General features: G+C 38.0%; 1 long non-coding RNA gene across 1 annotated transcript; it reads left to right on the forward strand.

Annotated features, from left to right (window-relative positions):
• Window positions 1–39: 39 nt before the first annotated feature.
• On the forward strand, window positions 40–3,249 carry LOC149132286 (uncharacterized). Its single transcript, XR_016244586.1, has 2 exons — window positions 40–299; window positions 383–3,249. It is a non-coding gene; the product is annotated as an uncharacterized LOC149132286 (long non-coding RNA).
• The last annotated feature ends 19,331 nt before the right edge of the window (window positions 3,250–22,580 follow it).

Consider the following 22,580-nt stretch of genomic DNA (forward strand, 5'->3'; position numbering starts at 1 on the left):
TACGAATATAAACATACTAGCTTAACTCAAATGTTTATGAACCGGAATTGTAAATATTACCCAGATTTTGAGGAGCAAACTAATTCTTGTGAATCAATATAAAAATTACGAGGAAACCTCTATTAAAATCTTACTATTTTACGTAAATCACCAAAATCTTTCATAAAGGTTCATGAAACCTCGACTCTTTTTCATTTCTGGGTCCTTGAAAATGAAACGTTGTTTTTAGTAAATAAGTAACGATGCTTTGTAGGGAGACATTCCAGAAAGCAGTTGACTGAGGATTCACGAGACAGAAGGTCTTGTAAAATTTCTAAGTACTCTGATATTCTATAGGTATCCAGCATAACGTTATTATTTCCAGTCACTTTTGTACTTCTAGGGCTCGAAGTTCGAGATGGAAAAATATCTGCCGTTTTCACCAGATAGCTTCAAACACAAGATCCACTTCAAACTGCATTGTCCTTATCTACAAAAATTTGGATGAGCGGATAAGTATTGGAATTGTCTTCTTTACTTCTTGTTCTTAGATGTTAAATACTCTTACAGTGAGTTTTGTCTTCTGATTGCCAAGGATAAGTTTCTCAACTTACTGAGATTGTAGTGTATGTGTTATTTAGTAGACAAAATATTCCCTTAACGTAATTTCTTTCAGCTACTTTGTTCTGTGACTACTTTCCTTTATATTACTGGTTGTTATATCTCAGTCTTGCGAACTGAAATATAACAGAATCGAAACATGCCTATTACTTTCACTAGCTAGCTTAGCGATTTTTCGTTTTAGGGATATGTTAGTACGGGATTAAAAGAGAAAATTTAAAATGTTACTGGGAATGTACAAAAATAGACTACAGAAGCGAAACGAGCGACTTAATGCTTAAAATAGTTGTTAAAGATCATTATAAGTGATCTTATAAGAGCATTAATTTATGAAGATTGCATCGTAGAAAATTAGACATTTAAAAAAAAAAAAAAAAGATACGTCCAAAAGTAATTGCGGCAAGACTTCCACCCCCACCCCCAACCACCCATACAAATTTTTTGACACCCCCTCCCCCACACTTTTTGGATATGCGGAATACGAATCTTCAAAGAAATTGGCAAAAATCAACATTCCTAAATTATCATCACCCCACCCCCATTTCCTTCATTTTTTTTTTTACTTTTTTCAGATTTTTTTTTAAGAATTTTTTTTCTCTAAATATGCAGAAAAATACGGACATTATGATTTGGACGAAAATTTCAAAACATTTCTATACTTACGGTTAGGGTTAGTGTTGCGGAAAAAAAAGTCAAAATTGAAGAAGTTGGGGGTGGGGAAATTTCACAATGCCGATTTTTGGCAATTTTATGGAACCTCCGTATCCGAAAACGGGGATTTTTGGCAAAAAATAAATAAATAAATAAAATAAACAAATTTTATTTAAATATAGGAATCTGGTTCAACCAGTATTGCTGGAAAATATTTTACTGCTTTGGACAAATGTTTTCTTAAATCTAATCAGTATCATGCCATTTTTAAATGGCACACAGTGAAGGTATCCTATGCTAAGTCTGCTAATTTAGAGCAGCTTATGCATTGCAAAATGTGACAAAGGTTCAATTACCCACTTACTGGATCTAGCGAACATACGCATCTAAATACAAACAAAGATGTAAACCACAATGACAAACACCGATTAGGGCCAAATTGTAATAATAGAAATACTTATGATACAGCTTACACGGTAACGACGTCGGTAAATGGAGCCAGGACTGCTTTATATACAAATAAATACGATAAATGCTCATGCAGAGAAAAATCAAAATGTCCATTGATGAATCCCAGTATGAGTACAAATCTTGTATATAAATGTACCGTGCACACAAAGGGAGGGCCATATGTTTACATTGGGCAGACAGCTGATTCATTTAAGAAATGTTATTGTAACCATGTCGCTAGCTTTAAGACAATTAATAAGAGACATTCAATATCTTTGGCTGATTTTGTATGGTGACTGAAGGAGGATAAAATGAAGTACAGCATAACGAAAAAGGCGTGCAAAACCATACAACATAATTTCCAGGAGATGCTGTCTCTGCTCCCAGGAATCCCTGTCTATTCTGTGGACTAATGAGAAGATCATTAATAGAATTTCTGAAAGACTCTCGAGATACCTACATGTGTATAAATGTACTTTCGCACAATGCAGGGGGAATGAATTTTCATTAACTGTTAACATAATTTACTTTAACCCTTTCATTACTATATTTCTGACCAAAATACACCCCTCATGAGTTTCAATTAAATTCTAAAATAATCATTAATTTTAGACTTAATGTTATATATATGTGTGTGTGTGTGTGTGTTCTTGATATTCTTTCAGAGCAAGTCGTTTTACATCTATTACACTATTTTTCTTTTGTTTCTTGGCTCTGGTGAGGTGTCTCGGAACATTCACATCGTGAATGTTCCGAGCCCTCTCCCCACCCACCCTGTTCGTGAGCACGCATTTTTTTCTTCATATTCGTTCCCAGCGAGTTGTTTTACACCTATCAGACTAATATTTTTTTATTTTTGTCACTGGGTCAAACGCTTTAGTTTGACCGCCCTGGTTATGGTATGGACGTGATAAATTCCAGACCACATCGTACCCTAGGCCATGCTGACTAACATTATTGTCTCTTTTCCCTATATAAAAGCTAAATCCACAGCAGTACCCAGTATATGCCTCACAAATTTTCCAAACTTTGATCCCCCATTTTGTGGGCTTTCCTGGCATATACTGTCGGAAGTGTACTCTTCCTTTATACCTCACCTTGCCCTCACCGCCGGATAAGTATCTCTCAGGCTTGTAAAATGTTTTATATGCATTTTGAACGCAGTCGACGAGGAGTTTTATTTTAAATAAGGGATCAAAGTTTGGTTCTCCACGTACTCGGGGTACTGCTAGTGTCTCTCACATGTAAATATTGGTTCAGCTTCACGAATCGTACTCGCGAAACATATTCATTGCCAAAAGGTTCCTGATTGCTCCAGTAATTTGTTATTCTGGGTAACTGTCTAATACCCATAATAATATTTATGGCAAAAAATGCCCATATTTCATCTACGGTTGCAGGAAACCACAAGCTATCTTTTTGTCCGGCTTGTTTACATTCTGCGTAATGGTTTGTTTCCGCAGTAATCATTTCAAACAAGCATGCTGGAAAAAATAAGAAAAAGAAGTCTAAAGGTTTCGCTTCCTAGACCCTGTCTCCTCAGAAAAATTGTTAATAAAAATATTTTAAAAATCTTTACTCCATTCTGGTGTAAAATCATCCTTGCTGTCGCTGTCGCTGCTTTCAGAATCACTGCTTTCAGAATCACTGCTTTCAGTTTCGGATACAGAAATATCTGATTCATTATCGTTCACCACATGCTTTTGTAGCTCATTCATTCTTTTCTTCGGTATCTCCATATCTTCTGTTGAAAAGCCTTCAAATTCAGAATCACTGCTTGATAGCATGAAACTCCTCTCCATCTTCAAAGTTGGAAAAATTAACACCGCAAAAAATGTGGAAAAAAAAATCTTCCAAAATTCACTGAGTTCAAATATCATGCCAAACAATGTCGGATACAATAACTCAACTGTTTGCAAAGTGAAATCAGGTGTTTTAACGAATGTACTAACGAGATTTGGGTTCAAATTTACATTTAAATAACAATGGGTACTCTTGGCCGGGTTGGTCTTATGAACCAAAAAATTTTTTGGCTGGCTACGGCTGGATTAGTAACAAAAGGTTTAAGGTATGGATGACTTAAGTTAACTGTCATCCCCATTCTTACAAACACCAAGTAGATAGTTAACTCACTTTGTGATCATGAGTGCACCAAACCTCACATGTGCATATGCTCACATTTTCACAAATGCTTGTATAAGTGAGTGCACTTGCACCATGCAGCTTTCCTGAGGGTGTTTATACATCCATATTTATTATCTGTTATTTTTAATAATTTTCTTGCTGTATTGCATGTTCGTTTCTCTTTTTTCCATCTGTGATTTTATTTTTGATCTATGTAAATGAAGACGCTTCCTCTGTATGGATGCTTTTTTTTGTTTACAAAACGAGAAGTTACATTATGGAACTGTTATTTTAACAAGTTGTGTCTATTTATCACTTGATGAGATACATCTGCACCACTGGATGCTCTTGAACCAGTTGTTGAGTGTCCCACCCATGAGGGATCGATGCTAGATGTGTCGAAACAATTGTAATTAATAATAAATTCTCGTATATTCTACCTTCCGTCTTTCCTTTGCCATATACATAACAATCACTGCGAAAGTGACCGTACTTTACCAGTAAGCTACCAGGCGTAAATCATTTGTTTTATCATCCAATAATATATATATATACATACACACACACACACACACACATTATATATATCTATATCAGGAGTGCGGTGATCTTTCTGGCTGGGGAAGCATTGACCAAAATTTTCTGTCAAATTGACATGTTTGTATTATACAGCTATTTTTAAAATTAAAAGAATCACATTTTGTATTAAGGGTGTTCTGTAATTTGAAAAAGTATAAAATGTTGGTTGAATAAACGCAGAAAACTATGTGCAAGTTATCTTTTCACTGTTTTTCTGATGGAAGCAGAATGTTAACTTGCTTCCCTTTTCCTATGTAAATGTTACATAACAACGTAAGATTATATAAATCATAGGTATTGCGAATTGACAGAAACTTAATGTAAGTGTATAAGTATTTATTAGCATCTAAAATTATTTGTTATCAGCTCTTACTAGAAGAGGTATGGATGACTTAAGTTAACTGTCATCCCCATTCTTACAAACACCAAGTAGATAGTTAACTCACTTTGTGATCATGAGTGCACCAAACCTCACATGTGCATATGCTCACATTTTCACAAATGCTTGTATAAGTGAGTGCACTTGCACCATGCAGCTTTCTATTATTACAATTTGGCCCTAATCGGTCTTTGTGGCATTTTTATCAGAAAAAATGTTAAAATATTACACCGAAAAGCATGCAATAGCTTGTGTTGCTCCCCTTGCACAGATTTTTTTGTGTCATCTGCTACTGCTTGTTGTCTCATGATAATTCCGACAATAAAAGCCTATGATGTCATGTAGTTTATATTAATTTTACAGAACATTAGAAGAATGATCTTATGAAAAATAAATAATATAGTTCCAAGTTTGCTTCCCTTGCTTCCATGGGCCGCACACCTCTGATATATATATATATATATATATATATATATATAGTTGGAATTTACAAAAAAAAGAGATGAAGACAGGTGTGTAAACAACAAACAGGTGTATTAGTTTAACATTCGGGAAGGTGAGAAAGTCTTTTATGTTTCGAGCCTACGCTCTTCAACACAAAGGAACACGAGAAAATAAACAGAGAGAGAATAAAAAAGAAAGCTTTAGTAGCAAGCGGTCAATCATACCAATTGCCGGACAGAAGTGGTCAGACAGGAGAGCTAGGAAGAAGGGGAGATAATAAAGTAGTGGTGATCCCAAAATGAAGGTGTGTGTGGATGATGGTGTGGGTGCTGGGAAGTGGTCAGTGCTAGTGTGTGTGGGGTGGTGTAATGTGGTGTGGGTGTCGGTAAGTAATCAATGCTAGTGTGTGCAGGGTGGTGGTGTGGTGTGGTGTTGGGTGGTTAGACAGGAGAGCTAGGAAGAAGGGGAGATAATAAAGTAGTGGTGATCCCAAAACGAAGGTGCATGAGTGTGTGTGTGGATAGGAGCTGGTGACCTTGACGTGAGGATGATGGTGTGGTGTGGGTTGCGGTGACTGGTGGGATGAGGTGTATAGGGATGGTTGGTTTGGGATGTGTAAGGGTGGAGGGGTGATGATGTAGAGGGAGAAGGTGGGTATGAGTGAAGAGAGGAAGTAGGTGTCAGAGCAGGAGAGGAGAGATGGGTGGGAGTGAAGAAAGGAAGGGGGTTAGATTATGAGGGGAGGGGAGTTGAGCCTATGTGACGCAAAGGAGCAAAGAGAGAAGATTAATTCCTCTTCACAGCGAAGACGGGAGTCCAGATAGCCTCCGTGCAAGGACCATCTGAACACAGACAGGTGTAAAGAATGACGAGTAGAGCAGAAATGGCACGAGACCAGGGTGTCGTTGCTGAGTCTGATGTCTCGGAGGTGTTCTGCGAACTGGTCAGACAGAGAGAGCAGGAAATGTAATAAATGACATTGCTAGAAGTGCAGGTGAAGGATTCAGTGATATGATGGGGTCGATGATGGGTGCCTGTAAGAATGGTGGTGTTGAAGAGGTACGGGCAAGTGTGGCAGCATGGGTGGGAGCAGGGGAACGAGCCAGGTTGGGGGGTGGGGTTAGGGAAGAAACTGGGGACCAAGAGGTCACGTAGGTTGTGGGCTTGTTTGAAGGAGGGGAGGGGTAGGTTGGGAAGATGTGCGAAGTGGAGGAGTCAGACTGGAGTCGCCAGAAGGATCGGAGAATGGTGCATTGGAGAGGTAAAGTAGAAGGGTGGTAGGTGAGGGGAGACGGAGGACGTGTGCGGGGAGAGAGAGGAGATGCATGGTCCATGGAACATGCTCTGGCAAGGGCGGTGTGGATAGTGGTGAGGGGATATCCACAAAGGATGAAGTGGCCAGCCATGAGTTGAGACTGATTCTCAAAGTCATGGTTCTCACTGCAGAGCTTGTGCAGACAGAGGAATTGGGAGTAGGGGATTGAGAGCTTGGCGTGTTTAGGGTGGGAGGAGGAGAAGTTGAGCTATTAGTGTGAGTTGGTGTGTTTGCAGTGGATGGAGGTAGTGAGAGTGGAGTGATGAGTGCAGGAGAATTCAAGGGCAGGATGGAAAGATTTGACAAAAGAGAGGAAGGAGTCTGGTTGTTCGCGGGAGAGCGAGTTCGCACCGATACAGTCATTATAACGACCATATAGTTTGGGAGTAGGACCAGTGAATCTTGATAATATTTGGGCCTTAACATAGCCAACGAACTGATTCACATAGTTGGGGCCCATTCTCGTTCCCATGGCCACCACTGAGGTTGTTGGTAAAAAATCACCCGTGAATGAGAAGCACTTAAGGGAGAGAACAAGTTTGGCCAGAAGAAGAAGTGTGGATGTGTCAGGTTGGAGGTGAGGTCGAAGGTCAAGATAGTGTTTGAGGGCGAGAAGCCCCTCGTGGTGTGGGATCACCGTGTAAAGGCTCTTGATGTCAAGAGTGAAAAGAAGTTTAGAGGGGCTAGGAGGGAAGGAGAAAGAGTTGAATAGACGAAGAGCATGGTTGTTAGTCACATGGATATGAGAGGGGAGGGAAACCACTAGTGGGGGTAGGGACAAAGTTGAGATATTTGGAGATGGGTTCCATGGGGCAGTTGCAGGCAGAGACAATGGGGCGACCAGGGTTGTTAGGTTTGTGAATTTTGGGTAGGAAGTAAACTGGGGTAGTGTGAGGGGTGCGAACAATGAGGTTAGAGGCAGTGAGGAGGAGATGAGGTCATGGATAGTGAAGGACACCGTCTGTTGGTAGCTAGGCATGGATTTGGATGGCAGGGGGCATTAGAAGGAAGTGTCTTTAAGTTGGTGGAGAGCTTTGGCCTTGTAGAGGCACACGCACCACACCACCATGGCTCCACCCTTGTCGGCCAGTTTTATGATGTCTTTATGCCAGAGACATCGAAAAGCCGAGAGTTTGGCTGGGGAGATGTTCATATGTCGAGGATGCCTGGAAAAGTCAAACCAGTCCACAGCGCGCTGGCAGACGCCTGCAAAAAGATAGACTGCTTGGAACTGGCTAGAAGCTGGCATCCACTGGGATGGTCAGTGAAGCAGTCCTCCTCATTAGATGCAGGTGGAGTGTCGCGGAATAGCGCACAAAGCCATGGATATCAGCACAAATCTGAAATTCGTTGCTGGATGGAGTGAGGGGGATGAAGTGCAGATCCCTACTGAGGAGGGAGTGTTCTGCCTCAGAGAGGGGAAGATCTAGAGGAATGGTAACAACAGACTGAAGTGAAGGGGTAGATGGGTCAGAAGTGGGAGGGGTGGTGGGAGGAAGGGGTTGGAGTGACGGGGGTTTTGGTGAGGGGGAGTGTAGCAGGGAGGGAAGGGGAGGGGAGGAGTTGGGATAGTGCCATCAGGTGTGATAGAATGGAGGAGTGAGTGGAGTTTACGTTTGGTGTGAGCAAGAAATTCATGAAAGATGATTTAAATGGATTATGTAACATAAAGTGAAGTGTGCATGGGAGGGTGACTGAGAGAAGAAGATGGAAAAGGTGAGAGGGAGAAGGCGGTCGATGGTGTGTATTTTGGAGAGATTAGAACGAATGGTGGAGTGCATAAGGCGGTAGAAAGTGGTACGGAGTATGGAGAGGATGGCTGAAGCAGAGTGGAGAGTGGGGTGGAAATGGAGGTGGAAACCTTTGGGGATGAGGTGGTGATGAAGGCAGCGACTGAGAAAGGAAATGTGGCTAGAGAAGCGTGTTTTTTGAAAATTAGTAGAGAAAGATTAATAGAGGGTTGAAAGCAGCGGAAAGGAAGTGTGGAAAGGTAATTTTTTTAGGCAGTGGTGAAGGAAGGTGGAGGAGGAAAGATTTGTAATCGGGCATGATTGAAAAGCAAGAAGAGAAAAAATGTGGGAAGAGAAAGGCAAAATAATGACGTGGATTATAGAGGATCAAAAGAAATTCAAAAGGTGTAGGGAGAAAAAAATACAAGAAATGAGAGAAGAAAAATAAAAACAAGGAGAGAAAGAAGGAGGAAGAAGGAAAAATCAGAGAGAAAAGGAAAAAGAAAGGGAGAGAGAGAAAGAGAGGCAAAGTAACAATGTGCGGATTGAGAGAAAACAGTAAGAAAAGATGACAATAGGAAAAAGCAAGAAGTACAAAAAAAGTTCAGAAAAGTTCAAAAGGTTCAAACATCGTGGTGTATTGGAGTGATTTCTCATCAATGGAAGAGTCCAGTGTAATCCATGTGTATGTAGGAGAGGTGCAGAGAAACCAGGTGGAAGTCCGAAGTGTAGGAGGTGTAGAAAATCCAGGTAGATTAGTCCAGGAAGAAGTCTGAATGTAGGAGGTAGAGACAGGATAAAACTGGTGCGACCATGTGAACGTGCAATATATAGTTGGAATTTACAAAAACCAAAAGACTGGTGTGTAAACATCAAACAGGTGTATTAGTTTAACACTTGGGAAGGTGAGAAAGTCTTTTATGTTTTGAGCCTATGCTCTTCAACAGAAAGGAACACGAGAAAATGAACAGAGAGAGAGAGTAAAAAAAAGAAAGCTTTAGTAGCTAGCGGTCAATCATGGCGATTGCCGGACAGAGGTGGTCAGACAGAAGAGCTAGGAAGAAGGGAAGATAATAAAGTAGTGGTGATCCCAAAATGAAGGTGAGTGTGTGTGTGTGTGTGTGTGTGGATAGGAGCTGTTGACCTTGACATGTGGGTGTGTGGGTGCTGGGAAGTGGTCAGTGCTACTGTATGTGGGGTTGTATGGGTGTCGGTAAATAGTCAATGCTAGTGTGTGCAGGGTGGTGTGGTGTGGGGGATGCAAGGGTGGGGTGAGGGTGTGGGGGTAGACATACACATATATCATTGTTGTCGTCATCATTCTTGTTTAAGAATAATAAATTTGTGCTCTGCGAAAGTTTAGAGTAACCCATCAGATTACAGTAATCCCTTGACTATTGTGGTTGTTCCTTTGCACCCCCCCCCCACGATAGGTGAAAATCTGCAAAGTAGAAATAGTACTGTACTGTATTTTCTTTATTTTTATAATTTGTATATATTTATTTTATAATAAATGCAAAACAACACTACAGAGGAATCAATGTAAGCTTAAATAATAAACCGCAATTGGTGAACCACGATATGGCGAGGGATTACTGTAATGTAAAATTGTTTTTATCATAACTGAGCCTAAAAACAAACAATATATATATATATGGTTCTAGGTTCAGTCCCACTGTGTGGCACCATGCAGAAGTGTCTTCTACTATAATCTCAGGCTAGCCAAAGCCTTGTGAGTGGATTTGGTAGATGGAAACTGAAAGAAGCCATCATATATATATATATATATATATATATATATATATATATATATATATATATACACAAGAGACCAAAGTGTATGTACGCCGCTATATATATATATATATATATATATATATATATATATATAAAATACAAAATGGGACAAGAACGCAAAACATCAAGATAGACAATACAAAGAAAACAAGGATGGGTCATTTGGAGTCTTCTTTCCTCAGTCGAGTTCCAGATTATCTTTGCAATTTCGACTGGTTATACTCGAGATTGCTCCAATCTGGCCAGCCCCAAGGAAAAACTAAGCTAAGAGCATTAGATTCCTTGGAAGAAAGCAGTGAATGTATACAAAAACAAGGATCGAAAAAAAAACGGAGAATATTACACAAATACAAATAACAGGACATAACAACAGGTGTCTTTTGACTAAGGATGAATTAAATTAAGCTGGCAAGTGTAGAAATAAAGCCTTATGGCAGGGATTTGTTTTTTTACAGTAAATATATATATATATATATATATATATATATGTAATTATTCAATATTAACAGTTTTGTATTAGAAAACTAATAGAATTTATACAAGGCTGTAATAAGAAGTGCTCAAACTAGTTGAGACAAAAGTACAAAATTAATTGCAGAATAAAACCATTAGGTCATCGACTCAAAATCCACAGCCCACCAATGACCACATATAGGAGGTACAGCATAAACCACAAAACCAAAGTAGCAAAGGGGAGTAAAAATTTTATACATAAGAATAAAATCGATTAAAAAATATAATAGAATAATATAAATAAATAAACTGCGATTAAAAGGTGATTAAAAATATTATAGAGCGGTACAGATATAGTGGAATAAAAATATATATATATAGAAAAAATAATATAGAAAAAACAAAATAAAATAAACACATAGGGAAACGTAGTAAAATAGTTCATTCGTTGAGATTAATGGCTAATAAAAGAAGTTTAAGTTTAAATTGTACGAAAGTTCATTACTTCCCTCAGGACAGCAAATTTAGCAGGTAAAATCCAATTTTGTAATTCATATACAGGAATACCGAAGTACACGGGACGACATAATAACACATCCAATGTGTAACAAGGTAAAATCCATATTTCACCATCAACGTTATTTAAGTCCAAGAAAATCAAGGCACACAAGTCGATACATTAAACCAACATCCAGCAGGTAACATCGGTAAAATCAATCCATAATTTAACATCATTTACAAAGGATTACAAATATAGGTCGGAATACAAACAAAACACCTATGGCCATTTCGGGGGTACATCACCGTATTTAGAGCACAAACTAGTGATGACCCCCCCCCCCCCCCCTCTTCAAGGTAAAGAACACGCACAAACATCAACGAAGGCACCAGTAGAAAGAAATTATATTATGAGAGCAAGCTTATATAGATAATATGGACTAGACCTAAAAAAAAAAAAAAAATTGATTTTTAATATACCCTTTAGAATAGTCAAGCAGGTTTAGTAACTAATTAAAACTACCAGGTTTCAAATCCAACGTAAGCTATGATAATAAATAAATACTAACCATTGTATCCATATTTTTATTATTATTTTTATATCTATATTTTTGTCTTTTTATTTCTATCATTACTATTATTATCACCATTACTACCACTGCTAATACTATTATTTTTGTTCTTATTTTTATTTTTATATAGTTTTAGGAAGGTGGAGGAAAATTTGATTGCTAAAAGGGATTACCTCAATAAACTTATTCAAGGTTTTCGGCCCAAAAGACCTAAGAATGGAAAGGGATTCCCAAATACATAATAAACACTTGCTAATATTAGCCTTAAATTGCGGGGTTCTAGATTAGATTGACCATTCAAGAGAGTACTTCTTATTCTTCCTCTTGAGGTAAGAGGCGAGTGTTGTGGAATTATAATATTTCTCATTTGAGAAAGAACTCATGTGCGCTCTATACCTGGCTTTAAAATTCACTGAACTTCCAATATAAAACTTATTTTGTTTGTCCTCGTCTCTCTCTCTCTCTCTCTCTCTCTCTCTCTCTCTCTCTCTCTCTCTCTCTCTATATATATATATATATATATATATATATATATATATACACACCCTTCAACAGAGTAATAGTCATATATACAACTTGAACAGACACACATATCAGTACATAAACATGTTTATATATACATATACACATACATAGACACATCTACACACCTACATATGTAACTGCTCACATACATACCTACATACATGAGTATATGTGTATATATATGCTTACGCATGTACACATCCTCATACGTACATGCATACATGCACACATACATAAACATATATCATGAATTTTGTAACCTCAGTGTGAAATAGTTTTTTCCCTAGGTCTTTTTCCAGTGCATTCAATGTTATCTCATCTCCAAAGATTTGGCTGCTATTTCTAGCATACTCTGCTACTACATATCAGCTATTTGCAATAAAGAATCCGACATATCTGTTACATGGTAACAGGGCATGCAAGAAATGGAGGGAAAGGAACCGTTTACGCGTGATTTCAATGTCACATTCATTGAAAGCGTGCGAAATTCCGTTGCTGGGAAACTGAGTTTCCTGGTGACCCAACAGGTCATAAGTAGTCTAATAGTACATTAGAAGTCAGGTTCAATCTTGCTTGCTTGCAATGTTGCTCAGTGAAACTGGTGCACAATGGGAAAATACCATGAAATAAGGTTACCCTGAAATGTTAATACGAATTGAATGAAACAAGTTTTGTGTAAATTGGTAAAGAAGTTTTTAGGATATTAAGATTTTCAGGGCATAAATATCCAAAACGGTGCATAATGGGAAATTGTTCTGAAAATAATCTTCACTCTGAAAGGGAAGAAACTCTTATCTTTCTATTAGTGAGTTCACAACAAAAAGTACAATTTTGTTTTTACAATTTCTATTTTCACTTTTGTTAAGCACAGTATTTTAATCATTTAGAAATATTTTTAAGTGAATGTGATTTCAAAAATGTAAGTTGTTTGTACAGTAAGTATGTATATTTTAGCTTTCTTTAAACAGACAATATTTTTATGTTTCTTAAAATTATTTGCAAGTGAATACCATTATAAAAATTTTTTTGGCACATTTAAAAAGTATTCTAAAGAAAAAAATGACTAAAAATATGATTTGCCTGCTATATCTAGCACCCCCTGCTACTACGTAACAGCTATTTGTGATAAAGGACCCGAAATATCTGTTATGTGGTAGCAGGGCATGCAAGAAATAGTACCCAAATCTTTCCAACCCACGAAACAAAACTCTGTTGCTGGGAAACTCAGAGTTTCCTGGTAACCCAACGGGTTACGGGTATATATATATATATATATATATATATATATATATATATATATATATATATATAAAGTTAAATAAATGGCAAAGGAACTGGAAATTGTGCATTACTTTACAGCTATTTCTACTATAAGTTGCAATGTACTCGGGGTTGAGTGCTTGTGCATCACCTTTTAGCATCCTCAAAGGAATCTCTAAGGTCATGCACAAGCACTGGACAGCTCTGAAAACTGTTATGGAGATTGCCAGCCAATACAATACAAAGTTCTGGAACTCACAAGAACATTCACAAGGCATCTTGATTTTTGGTTTATGTTATTATTAAAGTCTTGAGTTTTACAATTGGAATAAACAGACTTCACACCTATCTGGAGTACCACTGTGTTTTCTTCCTTGCAAGTAAATGAGTGAAGTATATTGAACCACAGACAACACACCTATCTGGATTATTACTCTATTCTTTGTAAGTAAACTAGAGAAATATAACATTTTTTGAAGTGGACTTTTTACAATTGGATAAGAAAGACTATTCTTGTGGAGTGGACTTTTTACTTCGACACACAGATATAATTATTTGAAAGGTAAACAACCAGTTTCGCACATAAGCTTCATTTTAGATAAAACATTATTTTAACTATTTTTATGTTGATAACAATGGCAAAACAAAGCGGTGAGAGGGAATAAATGGAGCTACAGACGCAACAGCACAGAGAAGATATGGAAGCTTTGAGAAGGCTGATTCAAGTTTAAATTTCTGAAAAAGATTCCAGTCCAAATTCCCATATTCCAACTTCTGCTATCCCACCATTTGTTGCTTTTGACTCAGCATCTGAATTGTGGCCTGATTACTGGTCAAGATTCTGCACCTTTATTATGGCAAATGCTGTGCCTGACCAGCACAAGGCTCAAATTTTTGTGACAAATCAAACCATTGCTATTTATAAACAACTGGTGAATCCGGCTACTCAACAGAGTCCACCAAAGGATATTAATGAGTTGACAATGGAGGCAATTTCAAGTTCTGGAGTGACATGCAACAGAAGCCAGGCAAAACTCTCCAGGAACTGGCAGCGTGTATATGACAAGATGCTGCTACCTGTGACTTTCCTTCTATCACAGACCCTCAAGATGAAGCTCTTAGGCAGAGATTCATAAGTTGTCAACAATAAAGCTGTCTTAAAGACTCTTTTTAAGATCAAGGACACAGAGCTGGACTTTGCCCATGCTTTCCAAGATGCAATTGAGACCGAAGACACAGCAAAGGTTGTCAATGAAACTGTCTACAATTCCAATACCAGGTCTGTCAACAAGGTCAAGCAAACCCAGAACAAGGGTCAACGAATAAACCACCAGCAGTCTAATTCCACCGACCCTAAGTTGGGAAACAACTAGGGAAATGATGTCAGATATCGCTATGAGTCTGCTAGCAAGCATGACTTGCCCATGCTGGGAACTTTCATGGTCGAAACCAAGGATCCAATGACTGGTAAACAAAGCAGAATTTCTTACATTGTCACCAAGATCCTTGACCTGAACTTGCTGGGATGAAACGCTATCCAGACACTAGAAATTTCTGTAGACAACATTCTTGGACTGAAGTGCATAGGGAGTCAAGACAAGTAAGGGTGCAGAACCATCACATCCTAAATCCTCTAACAAGCCTTATGCTTCCCTGCAACGACATTGCCACAATCTCTGTGACGAGTTTCCAGATCTTTTCAAAGAAGAATTGGGATGTCTTAAGGATTTCAAACTGGAAGTAAAATTGAAGTTTGATACAACGCCAGTTTTTTTACAAGACTCAACCAATTCCATTTGCTGACCTGGCCAAAGGTTATGAAGAAGGTATCGCAAAAGAAGTCTAGCAGCAAGTCCAGTTCAATGAATACTGAATGCCAGTGGTACCGATTCGCAAAGCACATAATCCGGGCACTCTGAAGTCCAAGTTACGAATTTGTGGTGACTACTCAGTTGGCATCAACAATCACCTAAAAGAACACCGTCATCCAATGCCACTCGTAGAGGAACTGATGCAGAAGCTGGGAGGTGGATGCAGTTATACAAAAATTGACCTTGCTGATGCCTACAACCAGATCAAACTGGCACCAGAGAGTCAATGAAGGCTAGCCCTCAGCACTCATTTTATAGTACTCCTGCAGCAATGACTCTGATTTGGAATCAAATCAGTGCCTGGTTACTTCCAGTAATCTGGCTGTAGTTGCCATATTCCAAGATGATATGCTCATCAGAAGGAAAGATGCAGATCACCACTTGAGCAGCCTGAGGCATTTGCTTTCTTGTCTGAATGACAAAGGACTCAAATGTTGCCATGAAAAGTGCTTGTTTGCACAAACCAGTGTATAATATCTTGGCCATGCCTTATCACCTGAAGGAATCGTGAAGGAATTCAAAGTTGAGGCAGTCATGAAGATGCTACCCCCTATATATGTCTCAAGCTTAAAGTCTTACTTGGGTTCGGTTCAGTTCTATGGAAAGTTTATCCCAAACCTGGCCACTATGGCTGAGCCACTTTACCATTTAACCAAGAAGGCAACTCCTTGGAAGTGAAGAGATGAATAGCAAAGAGTGTTTAAACAGTTGAAAAGCTCATTATCTTCGAAAAGTTTTGGAAGTTGTTGGAGTCACTCAGTATTTACCATGGATCAAGTGTTGTGATTCCACAGAGCCTACAGTCCAATATTCTAGATCTTCTGCATATCGGATAATTAGCAAGAACTGCTGTCTACTGGCCCGATATTGATGTAGCTATTGAAATGGCTAATCAACAATGTGACTCATGTGGTGAATATTAAAATAAGCCATCCAAGCCTACAGTTCAACTATGGATGCTACCAGAGAAGCCATGGAGCCGCTTACACATAGATCATGTTTCTCATGATATCCAACATCATCCACATCCACTAGAGCCACTCTAGATCTGCTGGAAGAGGACTTTGCTAACTTTGGCTATCCTGACACGCTGGTCACAGATAATGCATCAACTTTCCTTTGAAGAATTTCAGAGCTGGTGCAAAGAACATGGGATCACATACCTGACAGGTGCACCATACTATCCTGCTATTAACGGAGCAGCAGAACGTTTGGTGCTGTCTTTCAAGCAAGCACTGAGAAAATCTTCTCTGCTCCTAAAGCAAGCTCTTCAGGAGTTTTTAATGCAGTACCGGAGAACACTGACATCCTGTGGACTCTCTCCAAGTGAACTCTTGATGTCCTGGCAGATCCGGACTAGGATTGACTTTCTGCTGCCCTCTTCAGTACACATAGCTCAGGGCAAGCGATCCAAGGTGTCATCAAAGGTGGAGATAACAACAGACTCAGAAGGTGTTGCCAAAGTAACCAAACAGTACAAGACTAGTGATCCTCTACATGCACTGTACAATGGACCTTTCTGTGACAAGCAGCCATGATGGGTAGCAGCAGTTGTCATGAAGTCTTTGGGTACTCGCTGTTTCAATGTCAAGGTTTTTCCTCGTGGCCCAGCATGGAGATGACACTACATCCATGCTATGCTTCTGCAGAGGCCTGAGAACCTGGGGATGAGACTGAAAATATTTCTGTGCTTCCAACAGATCATCCAATGGAAATCCTGGAAGAAGTGCCACAAAACTAAACCACTTGTACCAGAGTATGAACTGAACAACGCTAGATGATCCAAAAGAACACCCAAGCCTAGAAAGGGACATTGTTGTTGATTCCTCTAGTGTAGCATCAGTTTCAGTGGGGAGGTATTGTGGAGATTACTAGGCAATAGAATTAAAAGTTCTGGAACTTGCAAGAATGTTCACAAGGCATTTTGATTTTTGTTTACATTATTATTACGGCCTTGAGTTTTACAGTTGGAATAAACAGACTTCACACCTACTACTCTGTTTTCTTTGCAAGTAAATGAGAGCATATTGAACCACAAACAACACACCTATCTGGATTATTACTCTATTCTTTGTAAGTAAAAAAGAGAAATATAACAAAAACACTGCGTCTTATCATAGAAACAGCTGTACATTATATAATTTTGTGTTCCTTTGTCATTTATTTAATTTCATATTCCACTCAGTACTCAACTAATGCTTTTACTGGAACATATGTATTATTAAGTTCTGATATCAGGTTATTAGTATTGCTATATTAAGCCAAATATTAAGATATATGTAAATATAGGCAAGTGAGAATTGGGGTGAGGCAAAACACTTTCCAAGGGCTAATGTCTTGAGTGTGCACTCGTAAAAGGTGCTATACTACTGCTTATTCCCAGCTTCCAGATTAATCCTATGGGATGGTTATGTATGCAGAACTCCATGTAGCTTAAGATAAATATAATAATAATGAAAAGTTTTTGGATGGAAATTTATATATTTTGTTAATGCATTGCTACATATGCTTCTGCATAACACGTTTGTTCGTGACTATTCTGACAGCCATAGGGTATTGTTAAATATTATTTATAATATCTATGAATCTTAAGGAAGTCCATTACTTCATGTGCATATTTTATCAGGCATTTTCATGAAATAATTATATATATATATATATATATATATATATATATATATATATATATATATATATATATATATATATATATATATGTTGATGCAAACAGGAAAAATAGAACTCAAAATATGAGAATATGTATATTTTTATTAATATTTAGCAGAAACAAACTTTGATAAGTGCCAATGGATGAAACTCTTGAACCTCAAGTCACTCTATTGCTGCCAGTGGCCTGGGAACAAAATTTGCTTACGGAGTGCAAACCTTGGTTCAAATTTTTTTACGAAAAAGTAGATTTTTTCAATGTTAACATTAAAGCAAATGCAGATATAATAATGATTTTTATGATTATGAGGGTCAGCTGAAATGTACATAGGCTGAGCAGGACACTCTCATGGAATGAGACCAAATGAAGTTCATTTTTTAACATATTTCCTCTTACTGTCCACACACTTCCATCAGTACTTACAGTGCTTGGATCGCACTGGTGAAGAATCTATCTTGTTGGTCAAAATAGTCATCATCACAGTAACACTGGTGCCCAGCCGAGTGTTTTTTCATGTTGGGAAATAGATGATAATCAGATGGAACCAAATCACTAACATAGGAGGGTGATTGACCAGTTCAAAGCCAGTTACACACAGCAGCCATTGAAACCAAGGACTTGTGTGCTGAAACATTGTTCTAATGAAACAAGACCCCATTCATCAGTTTTTCAGGACACTTGGTCTTGATAGCTTTTCATAACTGCCTCAGCAAATTGGCATTGAACTTTCCATTGATGGTGTGATCATTTTGAAGATAGTCGATGAACACAATATTCTTTGCATTAACATACAATATATGTAATAATGTGAAATATATTTTATGTATTAAATTGTTTAATTTTGGAAATTTATCAAGCGAAGCAAACATAAAGCAGTAAAAAGACAAATTGCAAGTATTTAAAAATGTGAGACACTACATGACAAAAACTAACAAAAAAGAAAGAAAATAGTGGTGCTTGTGTTCCAAAAGTATGATGAGAGGGCTCAGGAGAAGAATAGAAAGATGAGATTGAAGGAAAGAAAAGAATGGAAAGTGAAAAGATAAAATGGGTGGGGGGTGAAGTGAATGCTAGGCAGGAGATGAAACAAAATACATGTGCTACCTATGCACTGGTCAAGTAGGAAAAAGATGAGTGATAAAAATTTGGATGGTCTTTTGGTACCAAAAAGGGAAGAAAGAGAGACAGAGTGGAGTAGAGAAGGTTGGGGAAGAGCAAGCACAAAGACAGAGGGAGTGCAGAGAATAAAGATAGACAGCAGGTAGTTGACAGAGATGGACAGATGAAGAAATGGAAGGTAGTAGAGAGAAAGGCAATAGATAGGTAGAGAGGCAGATAGAAACAGATGGGGAAAGTTTTATGCACAAGAGGGGATAGGAGAAGGATAGAAAAGAGAGAAAATCCCACTCCAAATATTGAACAGTGTGTGGGGTACCACTGAATAGGAACAGAAGTGGGGTGTGCAACATTACATTAACTAATAACCATAAAATGTTGCACAGAAAGCAGAGAGAGAGAAAACACCTAGCTAACACCCTCTGACATATTTAATGACAATTATGGTTTTCCTTTTTGACAATTCATTGCTAAACGACTGCCTAATTTAATTATACAGGGTGGGGCAGAGAGGATGAATGTTTTTGAAATGGCTATCACTCAGCCCCAGAGGGAGGGACATATGTCCGACAGGTACCATTTGGTCCATAGTATCTTAGCATTTTTTTTCTTTTCAAGTGAAGCCATGGCACTGTGGACAATAGAGCATTGCATGTTTACCTATGACAGTTACATGAAGAATAACAAGTCTGTCACAGCAGTTCAGAGTGTGTTTCAGTGCCACTTCAACATTCACCAAAATCAGGCTGTTCTCACTCATAACACAATCTTACTTTGGGTGAATGCACTTTGTACACGAGGTACACTAATGAGTAGGCGACTAGTGGGGGCACCATGAACAGTACGGACCCTGGAAAATGTGGAATGCGTCACACAAGCTTTGATAGAGTCCAAATTACTCAGCTAGGAGGCATTCCACTGAACTTGGCATCAGTAATCAATCAGTAAGGCATATTTTGATTGAAGACCTGCATTTCCACCTGTACAAATTGGTCATTGGGCAACAGTTGAAACCATGGGCCTATGCACAGCAGCTTAACTTCGCATGTCAGATGGAAGCAATTTTTGAGGCAAATGACAACCTCATTTTGTTAATGAGTGATGAAGCTCAATGGCATGGTGAATCATCAGAACTGTTGTTATTGGGCTCTTGAATCTCAATGGCATGGTGAATCATCAGAACTGTTATTGGGCTCTTGAAAATCCAAGAGAACTGCATGAAATACCACTGCATAGCCCAAAAGTGATGGTCTGGTGTACTGTTAGTAAAGCTGCCATCATTGGTTCTTACTTGAAGACAATGATGGAAATTCTGTTACTGTGAACTTCAAGCATTACATCTAGATGATAAACAACTTCTTTGTGCCTGAATTATGATGGAAACATATGTCTATTTGATGTGTGTGGTTTCAGTAGAATGGGGCGACGGCCCACACAGCCAGAGCATCAATGGATGTTCTTTGCTTCGGTGACCACCTCATTTCCAGGTTTGCTGACATTCCTTGGCCCCTCACTCCCCTGAGTTGTCCATGTGTGATTATTTCTTGTGGGGAAACCTCAAGGCATATGTATATGTGCATAAGCCCTGTACATTGGACAATTTGAAGGAAGATATTCATGTGGAAGTCGTCCAAATTGACAGAGCATTGCTGGAGAGAGTGGAGGCCAACTTCCAAGAATGCCTTCAGAAATGCATCAATGAAAACGGACACCACATGATGGATGTTGTTTTCCACAGTTGATTTTGACTAATGCTAATTCAATATGAACACATTGATGTCAATAGAATTTGTTTGCAGCAAAAATTAATGATTTTGTGAATTTTTCAAAAGCGTCCATTCTCTCTGTCCCACCCTGTATATATATGCATATGTTTTTCTACTTTTAATTGTTTTAGTCATTTGACTGCAGCCATACTGGAGTACCGCCTTAAAGGATTTTAGTCAATGAAATCTACCCCAAGACTTATTCTTTGTAAGCCTAGTACTTATTCTATCGGTCTCTCTTGCTGAACTGCTAAGGTATGGGGACATAAACACACCAGATTGGTTGTCAAGCGATGGTGGGTGGGGGGCAGGGACAAAGACAGAACCACACACATACACACATGCACATGACCGGCTTCCTTCAGTTTCTTATTTCTTTATTGCCCACAAGGGGCTAAACATAGAGGGGACAAACAAGGACAGACAAAGTGATTAAGTCGATTACATCGACCCCAGTGCATAACTGGTACTTAATTTATCGACCCCGAAAGGATGAAAGGCAAAGTCGACCTTGGCGGAATTTGAACTCAGAACGTAATGGCAGAAGAAATACCGCTAAGCATTTCGCCTGGTGTGTAAATGTTTCTGCTAGCTCGCCACCTTTCAGTTTCTGTCAACTAAATCCACTCTTGTGATTTTATGTAATGCCTTTAATGTTTCTCTTCCGTACAGCAGCCTTGCCTTACCAGCCATTTTCTCATATATATAATGTAGATTAGATTAGTACAAATGCTCCTATGTTTTATGTTAGAACATGACAGTATGGTTTTTCATATGCTCCTATGTTTATATGATGATATATAGCTTGAAACATTAATCTTCTATATATATATATAAATGAGAATGTATGTGTGTGTGTGTGTGTGTGTGTGCTTCCCTAAAACTCGAGAACTACACAACCAATTTCATTCAAATTTTACACATGCCTTACTTAGGGTCCCAGTTGTGTTTTAGTCAAAAAAATTTTTTAACTTCTTGCATAGTTTGAGCCCACAGCAACATAATATCTCCTCCACTATTTAAGTATTACGTGTCAAAAGTGAAACAAAAACACTCATGTCAAATACTTTCACTTTAAAAATGAAAATATTCCACTAACTGAAACAATCACATTTTGATACTGTAATGACATACTTTCACTTTAATGGTTTCATTTTCATACTGAACCTACTACAGTGAAACTATACTCTCACATATATACAGGCATACATACATATATACATACATACATGCATATATATATATCTGCACAAATGTATACATATACATGTATATATATATATGTAGATGTATATATATATATATATATATATATATATATATATATGTAGATGTATATATATACATATAGATGTATATGTACACGTATATGTATAGATATATATATATATAGATATAGATCTATATGCATACATGTATATGTATACATATGTGTAGATGTATATATATAGATGTACATGTAATATGTACACATATATACACATATATATACATGCATACAGATATCTATACATATATACACTCATACACACACATACACATGCACACAAACACACACATTAGTCATTTGTTTTCTTATCCAAAACTACGTCAAAAGTACTGAATGGATCTTTATGAAATTTGGAAATTATATTCTATGCATAACGGCCATAACCCCCATGAAAATTCATATATTTTTGATGTTCGTGAAATTTTAACCATACATATTACACACAAATAAAGTAATATTTCTAAAATTTCTTCTTCTTAGAAGTTACAAAGACCTCTTCATGGGGACTTCAC

This window comes from Octopus bimaculoides, chromosome 16 (genome assembly GCF_046866305.1).
Source record: "Octopus bimaculoides isolate indiv1 chromosome 16, ASM4686630v1, whole genome shotgun sequence".
Taxonomy (NCBI): domain Eukaryota; kingdom Metazoa; phylum Mollusca; class Cephalopoda; order Octopoda; family Octopodidae; genus Octopus; species Octopus bimaculoides.